Raw genomic sequence first — 19133 nt, 5'->3', positions numbered from 1 at the left:
AAAAGCTAAAACAGAAAAGTCTTAAGCGCTCGACGGAACAATAGGTGAGATTGAACGCTGCGCAGAGATAAAGGAAGCTGGTTGCAGCCGCCACCTAGAACGCACGCCCGCCCATACGGCAAGCCTGACCCTCGGGGGTTGTATGGCCTTCAGATCCTGTGAGCGCAATGACATGGAAGGTATGTACAGCCCAGACTTCTTCTGAAGGAATTCGGCACCAGAACCGTAGAAGGCCTTGTGTACTATGCACAGCGCCTTGACCTAATACGTTTCTCCACAGGGAGCCAATGGATATGCCGCAACAACAGATTCATATGAACGCCCTGAGGGGCCGGGGGGGCAAAGAACGGCTCTGGCAGTCGAATTTTGTACCAGCTCGATACGTTGCAGAAGATGCTTAGGGAGGGCCAGGTAAAGGGCATTACAATAGTCAATGTTACTGATGACTAAGGAGGAAACAACAGGGGCATGGCACTTAGCAGGAATACAGGGCAGGACCTTCTGAAGAGTCCGTAACTTGAAATTAGCTTTTTGGCATACAAGCAAGACCTGGTCAGCCATAGAAAGAGAGGCCGAGATTTTCACACCTAAGTCTTTCACTGAGGAGACCGGCTGAGGAAAAGAGCCAAGATTCTCCGGCCAGAACGCTGGGGTCCAAAACAAGGAGGGAGTGGTCGTACCCACTACCAACACCTCTGTTCACGTGGTATTGTTTAATCAATAGAACGCAAACTTCAAATTTCTCTTATGATCCTGGATATTGTAGTTCATTTAACAGTTTGGTTTATGTAAATGTAATTAGTTGGCTGCTGAAGAAGTAAAGAGTTGAGTTGAGCATAATCTTTTGCTGCTGAGTCTTAGAATCATGACTTTCTATAACGAATGTGTTTAAAATCAGAATTTTCCCAGGATTTTCTGACGGGTAGCAAAAAATGACATTACACTGGTAGGTGTTAGGTCTCCCCAGCCCCCCATGATGCTGACAGTGCCTAGTTGGACGGAAAATATTACTAACATGGACAAATAGATTGGCGCAGTGACACAGTAACCAACACCACCATAGCTCTCAACTCACCCGCTTTCGGAGGGTGTCACCCGCAAAAAGCATCCAGACACCCGCCAGCTCATCTGTTTCACCCGCCTTGGGGCCACAGACTCCGTTGCATACCTCACACAGGCTCAGTCTTACTAAATGAGCCAGCGCATCAGGCTGTGGGCACAGAAGAAAGCCAAACGAAAATGTAGGGAACAGCCCCACAGACTCAAGTCTACCGAGTCAGCACCAATAAGCTTCAACTTTCTATGTTGTATTTATTTAGCCTCATGTGAGACAGTATGTTTTAGTTTATAAATATAATACGAGATTCAAACGTCACCCGCCTTTCAAATCAGCTGTCTCACTTGCCAAGCCCCCTTTACGACCATTCACTTCAATGGGCTCACACCCCACCCGAAAATAAATCGTGTGTGTTCACCTGCCTTGACCTATGCACCACCCATATCTTACAACAGGAGACTACGTTTCACGGGGGTCAGCATGCTAAGGGTAGTGGGTGGCTGGTGATGAATACAGGCGTTTTACATCCTAGAGGTGGAAGATAGGTCAAGCAACACTGCTCGTGCATGCACACAGAGGGTGAACAGTATACATTGATTTGTCAATGTAAAACGATGTATTCTTAAAACCTGCTTCGTACACGAGAATAGAATCAAGCGATGGCACTTTCTGAGAGTGAATGTATCGGTCTATATTTTTTACAACATTGTCTACACCTAATATGGCCACTGCCCAGATCCGCTCGCACGCTTTCTAGTGCTGAATGTCTCTTCACTTGCTTCTACACTTCACCCTGCCGTCAGCGTGAGGCGCAGCGCTGTTGTCACGTGACTGCGGACGCAGTGTTCCTTCATGGCACTCTGAAAGTTCCGGCCTGCAGCGAGCCTCGCTGTTTCCACGGTAACGGTGCTAAGCTCATCGCGCGGCGCTGTTTGGCTCCTAGACTGAGGCGGTTGAGTCCGAGTGGCTTTTGAAGGGCCGTTACAGAGTCTGGAGCGAAAGCCGCAGGTGCGCGGGTAAGTGTAAGGGGCTGGTCATTGTGCCCACACTCTTCTCTAACTCGGGGTGACTTTAACTATAAGTTTGTGTCTTGGGGCCGGGGGGACCCTACTCAGGTTTTATGGTGAGAAGAATTGGAACTCTGATGTTTAGCGTAAAACTGCGCGCTCAGTTTGGGCACAGTGTCCTCCTCCCTCATATCTCAGGTATGTGTGCTCTGGTTTGCCGCCACCTAGGCGCGGGGTTTCTTCGCGGGTTTCCTTGGCGCCGCTGTCCCGCCACTCCGAGCCAGTTACCCACGCCCCTTCTGCATGCTGTCAACACTGCACCTGGCTGTGGCCGATCCCAGGTGTCTTCAACAGCACCTCCGATTGCGCACCTACTTAGGGCTCTGGTAGCATTACAGTGCTTTTGTAGTGTTATCCTTGAGCTTTTTTGCTCCTTATTGTCTATGGTGCTGGTACGGACCGTCCTCCTCTCGCCTTTGTCTTGTGGCATGGGCTATTCACGTTCGGGTTAGTGGAAACCAGGATCCTCGCAGGGGGCGGGGAGGCGGGCGGCGTGCGTACTCTGGCCCTTCTTTGGCTATTGGACCGCAGCCGAGAGAGATCCGGTGACAGCTCGGTTACTGTGGAGACTGTAAACACTCTGCGCTTCTCGGTTTTACGATTGCCGTCAACGAGCTCTCTTTGCACTGGTAACATCTGTTCTTCTGCACTTTATTGTTTTTTACTCTGACTCGTTACTTTTATTCTAATATCTGTGTATGGATAAACTGATAACTGTTTGCACCATGTAGTGATTAGCATGGTAATTATAATGCGAGCATAATGCCAGTTTGGCACTTGTGATTGCATGTGTTTCTATTTTGGAAACACCTGTCTAAAAACATACACAATAGTAAATATTAACAGGGTTGCTGCTGTTTTTATAGTACGGCTGCCTTTGTGCTGTATATGTTTAACCAACCAGGTGAAGGGTTGTACATACTTTTATCCTGTACTTATTTGCAATATTGCTGTGTATGGTGATTATTAACCATTAACTGTTTATTTCAACGTTAACTTTACATGCCACTTGAAAGCAGTTCATTAGATATTAGTATAGTGTAGAGAATGTTGTTTATAAAACGCTGGGGCACGCAAACCGATCTCCTTGTTTTCGTACGAGGAACTCAAGTTGATCAAAGAATGGACTGTGAAGGGTTGGCCCCACAAGAATAATTTGGATAAGAGTTTTAACATTTGGTGGGAAGTTAAGGAGGAGTTGAACATAAGTGATGGCAAATTAAGGAGAGGATGATGTGTGGTACCTCCAGTGGCGATCCGGCAGACTCTTTTGGAGTTGGCTCATGAGACCCTCCCAGGGGAAAATGCGATGAAGAGAAAACTTAGACAGAATTTCTGGTGGCCGTGTATTGACAAAATGGCAGAAAGGTGGGTGAAGGATTGCATGTGACGAGGGAAACGCCGCTGAGTTTTAACATGGTGCCGGAGCAGCCGTGGTCTATGGTTGCTGTGGACATTATGGGACCCATTATGGGATTAGGAGATGGTTTGAAATTTCTGTTTGTGTTGGTCGATTTCCACACGAAATGGGTAGAATGGGAAGCAGTAAGAGAGGTCACGGCTAGAGAGCTCATTGTATTTTTAGAGAAAATTTTCTTAAGAGAGGGGGTGCCCACTGAACTTGTCAGATAATGGAGTTCAGTTTGTCTCGGCAATGAAAACATTTCTCAGCAGTTATAGCATTAGACATGTTAGAACTGCATTGTATCACCCAAGGACCAATGGCCTAGTGGAGACAGTAAACTGTTTTTTGAAGGAAGGTTTGCAATTAGCCATGAGGGTAAGGCAGCCATGGAAGCAGATGTTAGAGATAATGACATGGAATTATCTCACTACCCCGCATTCAGTGACTAAAGTATCACCATTTGTTTCTCTTAAAGGAAGAGAACCAGGAACTAAATTGTGTCCAGGGTGGTTGGGAGTAGCAGGAGTAGTTCAAGTGGATAGAAAACAGATAATGAAATGTATCAGGGAGAGCCAGGAGAGGAACAAATTGTGTTTTGATGCCCGTGAGAAAGTGAAAGAGAGGGAGTGGAAAGTAGGAGAAATGATATACGTTAAGAATCCCAGGCTGGTGAACAAATGTTTGGACAGCAAGTTCGTGGGTCCAAAAAGGATTTCTGCAGCAAGGAAGAGTGTGGTTATATTAGAAGGAGGAGAGGTGTCCAAAGGGAGGATTGCGAAAGCACATGGCGAGGATAGGAGAGTAGAGGAAAATGAGTCAAATAATGACAGCAAAAAGAAAAGAGATGAAGAGAGTGGAAGTGTTCAAGGTGGGAGTGAGAGTGCTCAAGGCAAAGGTGCTCAAGACAGTTCTGATAGAAGTGTTCATGTTGGTAGAGATGTTAATGACAGTTCAGGTAGTTATCGGAGATCCAGGTCAAAACCAGTGTGGATGAAAGACTATGCATCGTATTGAAAGAGTGTTGTTCATCCGTGCTTAAATTGGAAATTTGCTAGTGCTGACAAAGTTTACTTATGTCACCTTTATATAAGTCTTAGGAGTCTGAAGGAGTTCAAATGTTTTAAATGCAAATTTTCTCCCTTATAAAATTTAAGTAGTATTGTAATGTTAGCTTTATATTTTAATGGGATATGTTTCTTGTTTTTGTTAAGGAGGGAGGTGTAGAGAATGTTATTTATAGAACGCTGGGGCACGCAAACCAATCTCCTTGTTTTCGTACGAAGCTTGGTTCGCGTGACCCAGTGGACCGTTGGACCAGTTGAAGTGTAGAACGGCACGGCGGGCCCCTTTCCATAATAAACTTACCTGCCTTCAGCTCATCCTGCCTCCGCCTGAATCCTTACATATAGCTCCCGATAACATCCGTAAAGTGCTTTGCAAAAGTGACTTGTGCAAGAAACTTGAGATTCCATAGTTTGTATTTCCCTGAAGTGGAAAGAGCGCATGTAGCTTCGATAAAATGCTCTTTATAATGTCCATAGTAGGGTTGGACTGGGATAAGAAATGGGCACGGACACCTAAAAAAAAAAGTGACCCTCATCCGCGAATCATGTCAATTCACAACTTTAAAGAAAATGCTACTTATGGAGGGTTAATGGTGTTTGTTGCATGTAATGTTTTGTGTAAACACTTGAGAAAACGAGTGATAACATTCCTTTTCCATGGCCCCGACATTCAATAATGATTTATATAAATAGCACGTTTGCCAAAGCACTGTAAATAGCACATATTTACGTACAATCATTCCCAACTGTAATAGTCGGTACTCATTTATCAACCTCTGATTAATGGAAGGATGAGTTGGCCGTGCCAGGATTTGAACCTGCAGATCATGCATAGATTGCAGCAGCGCCAGTGAGAGCTCAATCTGCTGGTCTGTATTTCTGGAGTAAGCTAGGAGGAGCAAGCAATTCCTCCTTTTTCCCTTCCATCACTCCCTTATCTATCCCTTCCTCTTGATTTTCTTCCTTCTTTTTTTTCTTTTGTACCTTCTTTTTTTTTTTCTTGCTTCCCCTTCCATTCTCTCCCCTTTCTTTCCGTCCTCTTACATTGTTTACTTGGTATCTCCCTACCATCTTTCCACTTAACTTCCCCATCCTTTTACCCTCCTTGTTTTTGTCTCTTCTACCATTCCTCCTTATTTCGTTCCTTCCTCACTCTGCGATTCCTACCCCATTGTTATGTTGGAAAATAACAGTTAAAGATACATTATTGTGCATGGGTCAACAGGCTAGGGTGCACTCGAGTTGAGTGCTATGATGGGCTCTGCAGCATTCTTGAATCACAGCTGATACCAAAGGGTAGATGCATCACCAAGCCCTTAGTGGAGATAGCATGTGAGTGTGATAAATCCATGTTCAGACAGAACCATTTAATCTAAGCATGCATGAACCCCACATCTGCATCTGTCTAGGTATAGATCTCTCACAGGATTAGGGGCCAGGATTTACAATGATTGTATGTGTTCGTCTAGTCCTGCGGGTAAGGTGCCAGAAAAGGGTGATGTCTGCAAGCATGCAATTTCCGCTACGACTAAAATTGCCACAATTCACCACAACCATGGTGCCACCACACACCTCATGACGCTCAGACAATCCCCATTCCAAAGCAATGTCACACTACGGTTACCACGTTCCCAATTATACAGTGTGAGAACCATCCCTTGTTAAATCAGGGTAATGCACCTAAACTACCGAGGTGCGATTGCTGGCTGGAAAATTAGGAAAACCTGTCTTCAGTGCACCACGTGATATGCTCATACCAGTATGACACAGCGTGCTGCAGAACTGGCAGTAGCGATAACCTGGCTTTAGATTGCTGTATTTAGACTTTAGTGAAGTGAGAAGCTCTCACTTTCCACAACTTCCTGTTTTCTGTTCAACACCCTGAGCAAACATGCCCTACACCAGAAAACACATGTATTTAAAGGAAACATGGTGCAATAAACCTTATGTCCCTCGGGTTCCCTCCCAGGCACACACCTGGCCCAAGAAAACATGCCTTGATGCAACTTCAGAGAGGGTCCTTAATGCAGCCACTGAATCTGAACCATACACAGGGTGAGGGCCAGGTCACCCTGTCAGCAGCGGCTGTTGCAACAGTCCAGTCACTCAAGTCCCTGCTGCATATGACCACTTTAACAGGGTTTGGCGGAATGCCAGATCGAGGGCGATCTTGTCTGTCCATGTGCCCGTGACTTGCTGCCACCTGGCATCCAGAAATTCTTGAAGGGGTCTCATCCAAAGCCTGCAAAAGTGGACCAGCACAGCCTCTGAGAGGTCCCTTCCTGAGGAGCCTGTAACAAAACTCCCAATGCATAGGGAAGCATGGAGAAAACATTGTTTCATATCCTTTCGTGTGTTGGGGTTCAGCTGTGCAAGTGCACAGGCACAATAAAAGGTAGGATCTGTATATTCAACCATACACTCAACATATATTAAAGCAGGCTATTTGGAATTAGGGCCAGTGTTTAGATGCCAGCGACCGTGACTAATGTTGGAATAAACAAAACTGAGCTTTTAAGAGAGAATAATGATTGTACGCCTCAGCTATCAGCAAATGCAACCTTCTGCCAGCATAAATGTTCTTTTTATTCCACCCACTCTTGACCTGCAAAGGTAAAGAGGAAGCAGTGTGCAAGGCATTGTGGGAAATAGTTTTGTAACTAAATTCGTTTGGCTGATTGCCTTAATCCCCATATTCTGGATATATAGTGCATTCTAAAATACAATCCTAGGGCTTACAGAATGCGCAGCCGTATCGTGCAAAGTTTGGAAGCAAGGTCAAACACTAGGTTCCAAAGCCAACAGTTTGGACTGAGAGCGACCTACCACATTATGGCAAATTATAGTGCACACTTGTGCTTGCCACACTTAATACCTAATGCAGAAGTACAATTGACTGTGTCCTATAATTGTACACTGGTCTTGAGAAATCATCTCTTAGAAGAAGCACTGTGTGTTGAACACTCCTAGTCAATGGGCATACACAAAATACACATACATGCAGCAATATTTACTACAGTTTAAGGGAAATTTGCACTTCTGTAAACTAAAATTATGACGCTTTGTCCTGACCTGTAGCGGTTTGTCCATGTCGAATTTCAGAAATTTTTAGAAAATAAGAGCTTTTGCTCATGGGTTAAAAAGAGACACGTGGCATGGATGCAATTCGTTTTCAGTCTTAAAGAGCTTTCAGAGAGGCTCGACCATGACCTGATAAGTGTGACATACATACATGCAATCTCCCTGCATGAAGGAGCCAGCAGGTACGATAACATAGGCACAGGTCGAAACATAGAGCTTCCTGCACATATTTATTGTGACACTGGAGCCACTTAAATACTGTATTGTCACCACTCCCTCCCAGGCCCACCCAATTTAAACCTTTACAATTAACCACCTTCACCGTGCTTTTTTAACACTGACACACTAGGTAGCATGAAATGCCTTTACCACTGAGCAGCACTGAGTGTTTTCACCACAGAACGCCATCACATTCACATGCCTTTAACACAAAGCAGCACTGACGGGAGCATAGCACCTTTGACAGCAGCGTAAACATCTTTCGCTGAGTAGCATCACAGAGCAGCATTAATGTTTTATACATTAGGCTGCACATTTAGTAACACTGTCCTGAGTTTGCCGCAGCAGATAACCAGTCCCGCCTGATTCGCCTAAACTGTAGTTGGACCTCCTCAAATTGTGGAGCCCTCCCACCGAGTAGCACCCCAAAGAAGTGAGGGCCTGGGCCCGGCCCATGCTATTTTAAAATGGATAGATACGCGCAGACTGTCTCAGACTTGCGACCAGAAACCCAGTGCCCACTAGCGAGCATCAGTGGGGCTGCCTCCCACAAACCAACTGAGCTGCACCATAAACGCCTTATGCACAGACGAGCAACATGGACAGCCAGGTCTCTAACACCCCCTTGGCCCACATTATGAGAAATCGTATTTCATGGAGTACTTTGGGCCAGGCTTGATGGAATCTGTAGGGTGAAGACAGGAAGATAAAGGTAAACGGGGAATGGGAATTTGGAGCAGGTCAATGCTTCAATTAGTAGAATGAAAGACTGCCCAATGATACTATTTCTGAAAATTTCACAACCAGGATACCTGGGCCCTGCATGCGCCATCGGGACAGGGCCCTTCACCCTTTCCTGCACCCAAAGCTCTTCCATGTGGGCCGAGTCCACGCTACTTTAAGCGTGCTGTTCTGGCATTCATTCAAATTGGCAATCCTGCATGTGCATATTTATGTACACACAAACGGGTAGTTTTAGTATTCAGTGTTCCCCCTCTCCCATGGTGCACTTTTGTAAGGACTAGGACTACTACAAAGGCTGGCCCTCCACCGCTGTGTAGCCCACACTGAGCCAGGTGTTGCAAGTAATGACCCACGCAGACCACAACGTGGCTCCTTTCAACACCAGCTCCGGGTACAGCGCCAGGAACAGCATTGAGTTTAAGTCTCTCATGCTCCCACCCCGTATGCCATGGATGGGAGGGATGCTGCTGCCTGCAGCAGGTGTTTGAGAAAACCTTTTAATATTTGTTTTTGTCTGTGCTCATACATCCCGTTTTGTTAGTCATGCTGACATGATTGCACAGCCATGACATGAGTGGCAGTGCTCTGGCCCTTTCTCGACTAACAGAGATAGTAACAATTATTACAAACACTTCACTTGACTGTTCTCATTCAGAGTCACTGCCTCTTCTCTGACTCCCGCTGGCCCATTACATTTTATGTTTTTATTACTTGCTGTGTGTAACCCATGTGCACAAATTCTGTCTTTAGAGACTTGCAGTTTACGGCTGGATCAGGCAGCTCGAATAGGCCCCTCGTCGTTGTCTGGTGTGCTTTGCTTGAGGCCTGCTCCCCACTCTGTCATCAACACTTCCTTTTGAATATCTGCGCCTTGTGCTGGGTGTGGCACCGAGCAACAAACCAATGCGCATGGCGTCCCATGCGTCTTGAGCATGATTGGCTGCCACTGCCAGCCTGCTGCATGTCAACAGGCCCCCTGACTTGCCCTGAGAGGGCGAGGCTCAAGAGTCATCCCAGGGTCAGCCCCGCCCTGCCTCCCCACACAAGGTAGGCAAAAGCAAACTTGATGTAGAGCCCACCCCCCACAACAGGAATTATTGGTGTTCTCAAAGAGAATGTGAAGCTTCCTGCCTGGCGTCAAGCCAGTGGATGGCTGGGGTACTGGTAGCCCCACGACTCATGCTATTGGTGCATCATCAAAACACTTACTAAGTGTTCACTTTTCTTTTGATGTTCTCCAACTGACACTGTGTATTCTAATCATAAAGGCATCTGTTTGCCGATGTGTGGCAGGCTGTGTGATGCAATGTAACAAGTACAACTTCAGTTACAATAAATCCAGCCCAGCTCCATGGATGTTAATGTGGCTCATAAAACTGGCGCCAGAGTGGCTTATAAAATCGGCCCAGGCCATCCAAAGTCCATTTTGATTCTGCCGGTGGCAGATAGACCAGTCCGCCCCTGGTAGAGTAATTATTATATGCTCAGAGCTTTGCATATTCACCAGCGAAGCTTTCTTCCTAATATAAAGACTCTGCAGGAGCTTGCAATACATGGTCCCAAATGGCCTACAGGTGTTGGTACGTTTTACCACTGGTACACTTACGGTTGTAGAGTGGGTTTTCTGTCACGACCACGGTTCCCTGCCCCCACCCTGCTGCACTAGCACTCAAGCAGACACACAAAGGATTCACAACCACAGGGGGCCCTGGGTAAAGTCACAAGTAGGGGCAGGGTGGGTGCAGGCATGGCGTCATTGGTGCTATGCATATTCATAAGTTAATGGAGTTTCATGGGTTAATGGTAGACAGGCAATGGGGGGTTAATAAGGAACTTTCTTTTTTTTTCTTCACATTGAGGGGTAGCCATTTTTACTACCATCCCCTAACATGGAGGCATTCAGTGCAGTCTAGGCTGCAGGCAAGTCTTTAAGGGCGTGGCTGGGTGTGGCTGACTATTTAAAGCCCCACCCAGGCCCAGCTCTTTGCTTCGCGTCGTTATGCTAACGCAGCGCGAAAGCAAAGCTGGTTAATCCATCACTGACCACGGACCCTCTGATCTCCAGCATCTCTTACCTGTTGTATCCTGATCTTCTCTGACTTCACGCGACACTGCTTCTACAGACAGCTGCAGTTTCCTGGAATCTCCGGCTCCACGTGTCAATGCTCCGGTAGACAGCTGCTTCTGACTTCTACACACCGCGTTCCTTCGCCGTGTGAGCGGGTTTCTTCGCGCATCAGCGGCTTCTGCACGGATCATCAGCTTCGTGGCAACGGCCCCCTGAGAAAGGAAAACAAGAAGGAAGAAGGAAGGTTAGTGTAAAACCGCGGAAAACACACAACGCTCAGCATAACAGCGCTTAAATAAAGAACAATACAGGACAATAAAGACACAAGAACTTTGCAAGACAATAAAGCGCCTTAGCAACAACCTGAGTGCGACTTGAGTTGCTGAGGCAACTCAGTCCAGGGTGCCTAAACCCCCCTCCCACACATCCTGTAGACCCAGAGTGGCACCACTTCCGGAGACTTCTGTGCAGGGGCTCGACTTGGGTTGGAGTTACAGAGGTGAACACAAACGTCATTTTAAAACCGAGTCCTGGCAAAAAGACCCAACCGGGGAATAAATATTAAATAACCCAGCGGTATCTTTAACATTGCACCAAAAAAGTGGTGTGTTTAAAATGAATGGGAAAATCCCATAGGAAATATTCCGATGGAATATTTCACGTGGTAACCACTGCCACCAGCCAGAAACTCAACGAGGGGGGGACTGCACAGTGCCCCCTCGAAAAACAGACCCAGGGGCAATCTAATTACCCCTACCAGTACTTCCACAATATGATGGTTTGTACTGGTTCTGTTCACAATTTAAGACATGTAAAGTCAATGGTGACTTTACATGCCCCGGTAGACAGTAGTCAGTCCCATGGTATGGAGTCTATGTTTGGGGGTCACTATGACCCCCCTGTGTTACTGCACTGAGGGTGCTGTGTAACACACTTACCAAAAATACATGAAACCCTATGGAGTAAAAGACCCCATAGCCCATAAAACACATTACAAAGTCAAAGGATATCTCAAATCATGTCTAAGAGTGGGAGAAAAAGAGTCTCACTCTTAGCAGGAGAAAAAAAATAAACCCCAAAAATCCAACAAAGCTGCTGGGGGACTCGCTAGGTTTGAGAAATTAGCCATAACAGAGAATTCTCCCTAACAAACACGCCTTAGAAATACAGCTACACCAGTGCATCCAAGGAGAGGTTGTCGGCAGAAGAGGTTCTCCAGGTGCCCCTGCAGAGCAAAGGGGAGCGTTACATTTTCTTTTGACCAAAGAAAGTGCCCATATGACCTATCCTAGCAACTTCAAGACCACAATTACCTCTGCCACAAAACCTCCCATAAGTATCAAATGGCATACCCTATCAAAACATCTCTGACTAATATGCTTGTGCAATTTAGGGTTAACTCTGCAGAGTTAATGGTGCTTTTGTATAAAGATTGAGCCTTGCATACCTCCAAAATAACGTAACTGCTTCTTCAAAAAAGTGCACTGAACTTCAATGTTGCTAATCATCCAGAGGCATGTGAAAATTAACCCTCTGCCCCCCTACACACACACTGCACCATCGGGACATTGCCGATGCAATCAAACCGGGAATATAAAAAGCTGTAAGAAGCAGGCAGGACGAGGGGTGCTGTAAATCGGAGCATTGTGATTTGAAGGAGCTGGAAGCTAGTCAAAATATGTCAGCCACCTAATTGACTGATGTATGTGCATCTGAAGGAAACGCACTGCATGAACAATGGCGGTGTGAGCATGCCACAGCAAAGAAAGAAAGGGAGTAGGAAAAAGCTTGTGCAGTATTTTGCAAAAATCGTATTTGTTTATATTTTTTGTGTTTATATAGTTCATGATGACCTTTTCACAAATTTACAAACCACGAAATAAAACGAATGATTATAAAACAGCAAGATGAAAAATAAATAATTATACAGAATATAAAGACACTTCAGTTAGGATCCTTATTGCAAGAGTATAAAATCAACAATAATAAATACATTTTTATAATATAAAATGCCCAACCAAGGATATCTAATTGAGCCATTTACTCTGCCATTTCTTTACTCCCAATTTATATTGTGGGTAACAGAAATCCATAATTAACCATACACGAGGCTTACTAATTATCAGGACGTACCTAATTACCCAAGATGGAGACATTTCCAACTCCGTCTTGAAAGTTCGAGTTGAAAGGCCTGCCATACCTTGACCAATGCAGTTGATCTAGCTAAACTATAACGAGATAAACAATTTATCCAGAATACTTCATCCATTAGTTCGTGCAAATTATCAGCAAAGTGCATATAATATCTAACATAATGTTTGATCATGCGACTGCATGAGGTTACCACATGCCGAAGCTATTCATAGATTCCCTCTCCCCTACAGAGGTGACATCCCCGTTCCCCCGTTCCTCAATGGGAAGATGGAGCAAAGCCCCCTTCATCTCCATGACCGGGAGTTTTAGTCTAATCAGAATGAACAGCCATCTAGCAGTCAGGCTCGGAAACTGATATAAATATTTTTGTGCCCTCCGTTGGTGGAAGAATAATTTAGACTAGGGATCCAAAGAGGATAATTTGCCTATATAGTGATTACACGACCAGTCCTGTTCCAATGCTTTCTTCTTAAATGCTGCTAATAAAGAACCTGTACACTCAGACCATGCTCGTTTATAAACCTAAAATAAAAAAAATAAAAGTCCTTGTTTTTAACTTTGAATGCAGTCGGAGACCAACATCTACCACTTAGTAATTCCAGGCAGATCAGACCTAGCAACGAAGATGATGCACATTTTTTTTCATAAATAGATTTCCTCTATTTACACTGATGCTTGTATTCAGAGAGGTTAGACCCAACTCCGTCTTTGACCTCTCTGGGAGTAGCTTTAGAAATACCCAGGATACAACGCCAAATGCCCAACTCCAGCCGATTAGCCCATAGTGCAGTTAGTATAGGAACATTCCAGTGCATATCAGATTATGGAGATAGCCTTAGTATGATGTTTGTTTTCTTCAGTGCCATCAACTTATAAGGATGGGATTCAACCCTGTATCTGAGATGCCTATAACAAGCGGTACAACCTGGCCGTGCCCAGGTTTGTAGCCGACATGCTCCCGGGGGTCTGCTATAGCCTCGCGTGCGTGTGTGTGTGTGCGCGTGCGTGTGTGCGCGTGTGTGCGTATTGTCATAACCTCCTATTTTTGAAAAATGAAAAATCGTCAATGACCCGAATTCGCCTATACTGAAAGCACAAGACTTGTAGGGTAGGTCAAATTTATCTATCGCCAGTACACCCCAGACTGGTATGCCGACCTTGGGCCAAAATGTCAGCCCACCAAATCTAACTCTAATTGGGCTGGAGCCAACACCAATATATATATAATATATATTTTACATTACACGGCCCACGGCGTGTAGTTATGGTTAAGTTGCTAAACTCATAGGAAGAGCACTTTTTCGGCAACTTATAACTTTGCTCCCCCTGGACGAATCCTCACCGAACTTTGCAGAAAACCTATATGGGCGGTTCTGAATGTTTTCACCAAGTTGGGCGAGGTTTCGTGCGGGGGAGGCCCAAATTTTGTATTTTTGCCATAGACTGAAAGGGGGGAAAAACTTTGTGCACGGCTACAGGTTGAACGGCTGGACGGATTTTCACCAAATTAGCGTCAGCAGCGGGGTCTTGGGTCAGAAAGTGTGCTTTTGTGTGTTCGGTGGAAATCGGACCAGTGAATAATATATTTTTTTTTAAATTTTTTTAAAATTTTTTTACAAAACATTGAAATGTAGGTCCCAAAAAATGTGATATCTGGGTCTGCTCCACCGACCCATTTCCCTGTTCGCTCTGCGGATACAAGTGTGATTAGATGGTGGTATGGCGTGCTGTCGGAGAAGTTTGGACACAGCTGGTGGTTGGCTGGAGGGAAGCGTGCTGTGCGTCAACCTTTTTTGGGAAAGCCGCCACGGTGTATCGAAGGACAGTGCGGTGGCGGAAGGGTCTGGGAAATTTACCGTATCCATTGTGTTGGCGGCAATAAGGGAGGGAATGTTTGGGGGAGTGAGAACTGGTTTATGTGTGACATATGTAGGGTAGTAGTTTCTGTGGTGATTGGAGGCAGCTGTCGTAACACTCCCTCATGTTATAGCGCATCCTGTTTGCGGCAAACTGTTTTTGTGGTGAGTGGTGGCAGGTCATGTGCAAATGGGGAGTGAATTGCACATGGAGGCATGCATGGCTGAATGAAGGTGAGGTGGGTCTGTGGAAGGATTACACTGTTGGGTGTATGGCCAAAGCCTGTTGCCCGTAGGCTGTAGGCCATGCACTGAGCAGTGTAGGGCAGCAACAAACACACCTCAGGAAGGCATGTTTGAGTCTGCATCTGGCACAGGTTGGTGCTTGCATAGTGCAGTGTGTGCAGATTGGTTGTACTAGCGTTAGTGCTGCAAACTGAATGTGGGTAGGTTGGCAGTGAGAGAGTACTTTCTGAATGAGAATGAGCACGACTATAGTATGTGACAGAAGGTGTATAAGGGTGCAGGAGAGAGTGTTTTCTTTCCACATTGTGTTAACTGTTGAAATTTGTTGTTGCATACCTACATGGTGGTGCGCAGGTTGGGTAGGACTGCTGGTGGCGGTGGTGTGTATGCCAATGGTCGTAGATGGTGAAATGCATGGTGGCATTACGTTGCTCTAGGTGTGTTCAAGGCCTATGCTGTGAGCAGATTTGTTGAAGCAGGCCGAAAGTTCTGCAAATGTTGCTGTTACTGACACAATACTTGGTGAATGGCTGTGGGTAGAGGTGGTTGAGGATTTGGTATGTTTATGCATTCTGATAAGTGCAACCTGTGTTCGTGATTGGGTGTTTTATGGTGTAGGGGAGTTGGGGTGAAGTGCTGCTACCTATGTGTGGCAGGTTTGTGGAAAATGGTAGCTGCCCACATGGCCATTATATTAACTGTTGCCAATTGTTGCTGCATTGTGGCATTACGTTGTCGTGAGTGTGGTCAAGGTCTAGACTATTGGATTCATGGCCGAAGGCCGTAGGCCATGCATGCAAGAGCCTAGGCCTTGAGGATATGCACCGTAGTAATGCATTTTTGAATGTGCATGAGTTCGAGGGTGCCGACATGTAAGGAATGGGTGTGGAGCACATTGAAGCCGTTATAGGCCACTGTTGTGAACAGATTGTGGGTAGGTTGCCAGTGGCACAATACTTTGTGAACGGTAGTGGGTACGCCCATAGTATGTGATTGAAAGTGCACAGGGATACAGGACAGTGTGTCTTGTTTGTACATTGTGGTAATTTGTTACTGCCTACTTCCATGGCGGTGCCCTGTGGTTGCAGATGCTGCAGTAAAGTCTCGCTGTATGGGCACTGGGTGCAATGCTTGTATAGTGTGAGTATGGTTGAAGGGCAGCTTACATGTGCTTGGATAGTATACAGTGTGCACAATGTTTGCAGTATGGGCAATGTTCTAAACATGTTGTGTTGACCTTGCCAGTCGAACAATCCGTTTGAAGTGGCTAAGACAATAGTATGTGAATGAAAGGGCATAGGGGTGCCGCAGACTGTCATGTTTATACATGTGGGAACACTTGTATGTAATGTGTATGTCCATTGCGGTGTTGAGGTTCATTAGGAGTTCTGGTGCCAGTGGTTCATATGTACATAGTGGTAGGTGGTGATATGCTGACATGTATTTTTGAATTACGGTGGGGGGGGGGGGATGTGTGCCATGAGCAGACCCGCTGGAGCAATGCAGGTTTACCAGTGTATGAGGCACAGGATGGTGATCTTTGGAGAATGCGTGTGGAGCACATTGTCGATGTGCTACAGCAGCACAAGTAAGTTGGAAAGCGTGTATTGTGCATTGTATGGTTGTGGTGGTAGTTGGAACATGCTGCAGTATTTGGTGTGCGGCACGAGATGGTGCAGTGAGAAGTTGGGTAGTGTGGCCACAGGGTGCAGTGCGTACGTAATGCGAGTGTGGAAGTGGGTATGGTTGAAGGGCAGCTTGTAAGTGGTTGGTTACTCTGCTGTGTGCAGATGTATTGAAGTAGGTCCAATGTTGTAAAGGTGGTGTGCATAGGTTGGCAGTGACACAATAGCGTGTGCATGGTAGTGTGTACGGGTGGTGCAGGGTGCACTATGTTTCTGGCTTCTGGTAAGTGCGACACATTTTCATGAATGGGTGTTTTACGGTTTGGGAGAGATGGCTGAAACTGCCGGAAAGTATGTAACGTTTCTGCATAATGTTAGGTGCTCACATGATCGCTTGTTTGGACGTGTAGTGTTGCGGTGGGTGTGGAAAGGATTGCAATATTGTGTGCATACCTAAAGGTGTGCTGGGGGCATTTTAGGATGTGTGAATTCTGCAATAGTGCCTTCTTTAGCAGACGATTCTGGTGGAGGGCCTTTGCAATGAAACGGAACATGAAGTGAGGGTCTTTAGCAGTAAATAAGGAGTGGTGTATAGAAATGACAGTGTGTAATGCAGAAGTTTTGTATGTGATTGGTGCCTGCATGTTTTGAAATGTGACGGCACCCAATTTCGGGAGTGCTGCAAAAAGTGACCTTGCAAAGGGAAGATGTATTGTCGGAGCTTTACTGGCCCATGGCCCTCACTGTAGATGGGGAAAGCGCACATGCATAGCCTCCCATTATGAGCAGGGTGGAAATGTAAATGGAATTGTGGGAAATAGGCAATTAGGAATTTAGGGCGTGGTTCATAGGAAGAGGCGGTACCAGTTCGTCAGACTGCTGTGTCATGATGGTGGTCGACATGGAGAGACGCACAGTGCTTATCGTCAGTGATATCTTTGTGCACCATCTGCACAGGTATTGCGTGGAAAGATGCGTTTCTGTTGATTTTGGGTTGAGAGGAGAGGATGCTTTCTGGGCCTGTCAGCGGGACTGCAGTTTCGGCGGGATGGGTCGCCTTTGCAGATATGTGGCGTCCGTCACGACCTTGGACTGTCTCGTGGTGCACTATAGAAGTGCACATTTAGGTTACATGTCGTGCAGATGATCGGTCTACTGATGAGGTTGCTGAGTGCAGTGATGCGTACATTTCCTACTGCCAAGGTGGCTTTCTCATGCATAACACCAAGAGCAGTGTGGGTCCATGACAGTGTAATTTGTCCCCAGCCAGCGGTCGGAAGGTGTGCTATCAACAGAATTATGCGTCAGTTTTTATGCAGACTGCTGGCATGTTCTCCACTCACCATGAGATAATGAGGTTGGAAAATATGAAGTGGTTCCGTAGAAATGGCATTTATTTGAGCGCCATTGGCAATGGCGTTTTCTTTCACACTGTGCAAGAAGCATTGTCCACAATATTGTAAAAATGTGAGGACAGGCAAACGCATATAAAGAGAAACGACAAAACGAAAATGCACGCACGTAAATAAAAAATTATTCTACATATACGCTGGCAGACTGAATACCCTGCCCTGTTTCCTATTGGATACCATCCACCCCCCCCCCCCCCCCCACCCCCAAACCTTCACTGGAACTAAAAGGTAGTGCATTACACGGTTCTTTCACGATGGCACGTGCCACATCCTGGGTGGCTGTGTGGATGTATGCGGATGGAGAAATCGTGCATACTTTCGTTCACCTTTGTAGTGGACGTGCTTTGCAATGACCTGGCATTTGTACAGTACATGTGTAACAGTACATTTCAAGTGTTGTACAGCAGTGACAGTGTTTGATGGCGGCTTTAATGCGATCGGTGGATGCGTGTGTGCCTATTCAAGGCATAAATTAGTTTTCAAAAATTGATTAGCAGAATTTGGTTATTAAAATATTTTTGATCAGCAAATAAACCTATTTGATTAGCAATTTTGTACTATTTTAAATGTCACCAGAAGTTAGTTTTACCCCAAGACATACAATTAGCAAGAATACAGCATTTCTATGTACCTCGGAAGTAATACATTCGTGCAAAATGTAAAGGTTCACTGCATGAATGGACTACATAAATAGATCTGATTAAAAAAAAAAAGCTCTGAAATTTTTTTTCAGTTCAAGGCGCTGTGCAGCTGGGTCATGCAGCAGTCAGTGGTGCATAGTGCGGTGTCCATCTCAACAAGACATCAATAAAGACGCAATTGTGCGTGTGTCCTTTTTATTTTATTATCAAGTTTCATTTAACTAGTGTTTGGCATAAAACAGTCACAAGTAACTGCCCAAGATGAAGACCGCAGATACAATGAGTTTATGACAAATTGGGGACATTGGTTATCTTATTCTGCAGACCCAAATGGCTAGATGCCAGTCTTTTGGCCTGCCTAGGTCATTGATGTCCTGATGCAGCACCTACCAGTTACAAGGGCCATAAAGTTTCATCTGCGAGACAAATCGGGCCAGCAAGTTGGCATGTAATCATCCATTTGTGGTCTGGCTTATTGCAAGACAGCAAAAACG

At 45.6% G+C, this 19133-nt stretch overlaps 1 protein-coding gene across 5 annotated transcripts in view; it reads left to right on the top strand.

Annotated features, from left to right (window-relative positions):
* The first annotated feature begins 1887 nt into the window (after positions 1-1887).
* PCM1 (pericentriolar material 1) overlaps positions 1888-19133 on the top strand; it is a 2166942-nt gene continuing 2149696 nt past the window's right edge. For 4 of the 5 annotated variants that reach the window (XM_069631563.1, XM_069631561.1, XM_069631564.1 and 1 more), the window contains exon 1: positions 1888-2073. The gene's annotated coding sequence lies outside the window, so the exon portion shown is untranslated. Of the gene's footprint in view, positions 2074-2644; positions 2754-19133 lie in introns of those variants that run through there. The other variant, XM_069631560.1, reaches the window with a different exon arrangement.

This window comes from Ambystoma mexicanum, chromosome 6q (assembly GCF_040938575.1).
Source record: "Ambystoma mexicanum isolate Mex_15411 chromosome 6q, UKY_AmexF1_1, whole genome shotgun sequence".
Lineage (NCBI taxonomy): Eukaryota > Metazoa > Chordata > Amphibia > Caudata > Ambystomatidae > Ambystoma > Ambystoma mexicanum.
This window is presented reverse-complemented; position numbering and strand designations above follow the sequence as displayed.